At 38.4% G+C, this 4,137-nt stretch overlaps 1 long non-coding RNA gene across 1 annotated transcript; it reads right to left on the bottom strand.

The window, feature by feature from the left end:
* Positions 1-280: 280 nt before the first annotated feature.
* Positions 281-3,003, bottom strand: LOC130464139 (uncharacterized). The gene is made up of 5 exons (XR_008924448.1): positions 2,836-3,003; positions 2,635-2,668; positions 2,445-2,533; positions 511-588; positions 281-421 (listed from the first exon to the last, which is right to left on the bottom strand). It is a non-coding gene; the product is annotated as an uncharacterized lncRNA (long non-coding RNA).
* Positions 3,004-4,137: the final 1,134 nt, after the last annotated feature.

The raw sequence follows: 4,137 nt of genomic DNA, 5'->3' as shown, positions 1-4,137 counted from the left end.
ATTGAATCAATCCAGGAAAGTAAATTGCCCACTCTTGGGTGTTGTTTCTTCCGCCACCAGTTGCCTTCTTTTTTCAGCTGCAAAGTGCAAAGCTAACAACCAGTATAGTGTTGTAGTAGTGTGAATGGAGTGTATAAGGCTGAAATCCCCATCCTTATCCTTCAGAGTTTCACTGTTTTCCTAAAGTACAACAGAAATTAACTATAACATACTGATTGAGAGATAAGAACAGTTCAAAAATTTTACAACTTGAAGAGGCCTTACCATCTGTAAAGAAAATTTTGAGAAACTCCACAGATCGAGAAGCTGGACTTCCTGAAAAAAAAAGAGATATTGTGCACTGTTGGAACTGAGAGCTTTGGGCGGATCTTTAGAGTTTGTCATTGTTTTAACCCTCATGTTCTGAACTCGGCATTTGGTCCTGATAAAAAATTTGTGTGCTCTCAAATTCATCGGAGTAACTGTGAAAAGTCACCAGTTAAAAAAATTGCATGGTAACTGAAAGTATACCAACTGTATTAGCACCGAACAGACTAAAGGGTACATATTAGCAACTGTATCACCTCCTGCAAAGAGAATAGCACAGACCTGCAAATGCACCAAAAAAACTCATTGAATTAACCTCAAATCATGATGCGTAGGGCCAAGACTGAACTATGCACTTGTGTCACTACTGCTGTTATGTAATTAAGAACACCTACAGACCGTAAGCTTTTAACCCATGAGCCTTAGAGTGTATTATGCAATAGCTGCCCATAATATGAAGATGCATATAGAAAGATAATGGAAGATACTTGCAATAAAATAAATGGTAGAACTTACAAGTATATTCCTCATAACATTTTTTTGTCATAAGAGTGGGAGCCTACTTATCTAGTAAAGTGTCCAGGGAGTGGTGCTAGAGACCTGCCGGTTCCCATTTACGTCTATCAACATTTTCTCTGGCAATGACTAAATAGTTGATTAACACAAGAACAGATGGTCATTCTCTCTGGTAATGACTAAATAAATTGGTGCCTTAAAACATAGCTTATATATGTCCGTTTGTGTAGAATCACCAATAACTTCATGCAATAGAACAGATGAATTAGGGAGTTTATGTTCATTATTGCCCCTGAAAACTAAAATTATGCGGTGTGCAGGACCTCATGCCATAGGTCGCGCTCACTGCACGTCCTTCAGCAAAAGGCTGTACAATTTCACCCCATCAACAGCATGAGACCCCAGTATGAGCTCTGCGAATGCATCTCAACGGCAGCAGCAGTGCCCATTAGGGGATGCCGGTGCTAACATTGTGGTTCCAATGGACCCTATTAGTCCCACGATTTCTGACACTGACTACTACAGGGACATCCTCAACAACCGTGGCTTGTTCACATCTGATCAGATTCTCTTGTCAGACACTGCTACTGCGAACCTAGTATACCATTATGCCCGAAATCCTTACTTCTGGGGAATGAAGTTTGCTGATGCTATGGTGAGGATGGGTCAGATTGATACTCTCACAGACAATGAAGGAGAAATTCGAAGGAATTGTAGGGTGGTAAACTAAATAAAAATGAGCTAATCTGAGTTGAAAGCAACAAAATGAATGGCTTTACAATCTCTATTGCATCTTGACTCCTAGCTAACTGAGCACAAATGGAGAAGAACAGAATTTGAGACTTGTAGAGATTTATCTGAAGAACCAACGACGTACGACACAACAACTGTAGCAGCATCTGCAATAGTACAGACAGCAGCAGTTCATCAGTAACCTAGTAATAACCACCAAGGATACACCATAGATGAGGGTACTGGTATAATTAAGGTATTTCCATATTAAGCTTGAAGCTGGAAATCCTGGAATGATATCTGAACCATGGTCCATGGAAACCAACATTACCTTTGTCTTAAGCCTTTACCTTTGTCCAGCAACCTACTAGCTCTTACTCTATATAAAGCCACAACAATCTAAACACCGGAAATATGCTCTAAATCTATCTGACAATCAAAAGGCTCATAAATTTTGCAGTTTTTGCTAACTAACGATAAACTAGTGCAGAAACGGACAGGCTGATCAAAGATTATGGATTAGTATCATTTCAATTTGCATATCATATATATGCTGATCACCAAGAAATAAAAGGAACATTTCCAGCTAGCCAGCTAGAATATAGCTGCAGGACGACCTCTTCTGTCATGTCCAAATTTAGCAAAGAATACACGGCATTTCCCAAATGAGGCTTTAGAAAAATTAAGCACAAGAAAAGTAAGTGAATTAGCTGATTAATTTGTCTTTTATTAGCTCAATACACAAAATGGCTAAAGAAGGAGGAACTTGGGAGTCAATGTTTTGAGAACTCAAGAAGCTTTCGTGGTCCATGTGTACATGAATCCCTAATCTTGCTAGCCAAGTTAAGAAATATGAAAAGGCACAGAAAACCAGGAAAGAAATCAATTACCAGCAAATGCAATCTCCGGAAGATCAGGTGTGGGAGACGATGAAGAAACTTTTGCGGCAGCAAAAAACTCCCAACTTATTCCTGAATACCTGAAATAAGAAAATCAGGACGTAGCTGGGTGGATGAATATTCTGTCTTAAATATAGGAATAGATGAAACTAAAAAACGTAGCTGAAATTGGTGCACTTACTTTGCTTTGGTCCTTCCATTACCTTTTGAAGAATCTGGCAAAAGACATCGGAAAAAAAAAGATTTAGACACAAATAACATCCACATAAAATGCTTACAATGAAATCAATTAACATCAAAAGCTGTACGATAATAAGATTGTGTCCATTAGATGAAGTATCAATAGATGAAGGTTGATCAAGTTTCCTGGCCTTGTGCTTACCAGCCTGTGGCTTTCAAGTTGCAGCATCGGTTCTGCCAAAACAGCGGATACTTCTAGGCGAGGATCCTGACTGAATTCACCATGAAGCTCTTCACCCTGACTGAATTCACCATGAAGCTCTTCACCCTGACTCACAGGGCCTCTGCTAATCGCACAGGGCCTCAATCGCTTTGCCATGCCCCTGCTAATCCAAGGCATACAACAAAACAGAGCAAAAGAAAAAAGAAAAACATCAAAACCAACTAAGCCAAGGCATAACTATATGTTCAGTTTGTCTGGTTAAAGGAAATTAGACTCTGGTATTTGGGTCTGATTGCTACTGAAAACAAAACTAGTTGAAAATCCTATATTCCTATTCTATCCGATTAGTTAAGATTAGTGAAATTAATACTAGTTAAAAACCCTGCATTCCTACTCTATACAATTTTCAATTTTAATTATGCAGCCAAAAATTTAAAGAATCTTGAACGCCGATTATGCAGCCTTATACTCCCGAATTTTCAATGCCTCTTGAATGCCGATTTTCAATTTTAATTATGCAGCATTATACTCCCGAATTTTGATTAATTCTCCCAGTTGAATAAACCCAAAAAATCAATGAATATCCTTACCCATATTAAATCAGTGCGAATAACAACCAACAAGAACAACAAGAACATGGTCAAAATCACAGAGAAATTAATCCTAACATCCAATTGATCAGTTTACAAATAACTACAGCAAACTTATAAGAAAGATGATAGTACCTGAATTTCAATGCGTGAGTTGATCTATCGGCGCCGCCTGCTCGGAGTGAATTTTCGTGCTTTCTTTGAATAATTTTGGGAATAAATGAGTAACGTAGAAGGAGAGAGACAGACTGATTGAGGGAAAAAAATAAAACCCAATTGCAGTTTTCATAACCTGATAAGTGCAAATATTGGGGGAGTTTTTGAAGGGAAAAAATTGGGGATTTCCCTCTCAGAATCGTGGAGAAGAATGTGGGATATCTCCAACTGAACGTGGAGAAGAATACGGGTACTTGTTTGCTTGAGCAGTAGTGCCAAAGAAAGGTAGATGATGAACTTTGAGCAGGAAGTGGTGGGTTAGCGTTTTTGTTTATTTCCGACGAGTTCCATGAACTTTGGGTTGTTTTCCTTTTTTCTTTTTTTTTTCTTTTTTTAATGAAATCACATGCTTACCCATTTTGGTTAGAATATGTTGGAGTATGCAATTTTTAAAGGGGTTTGACTTGTGAATTTTGAAGTAGTTATTTGTTATTGTTCCTTTATACTCCCTCCGTCCCGGAATACTCGACTCGGT

This window comes from Spinacia oleracea, chromosome 6, assembly GCF_020520425.1.
Source record: "Spinacia oleracea cultivar Varoflay chromosome 6, BTI_SOV_V1, whole genome shotgun sequence".
NCBI lineage: Eukaryota > Viridiplantae > Streptophyta > Magnoliopsida > Caryophyllales > Amaranthaceae > Spinacia > Spinacia oleracea.
Note: the sequence above shows the minus strand (reverse complement) of the source record. Positions and strands in the feature narration are given on the sequence as shown.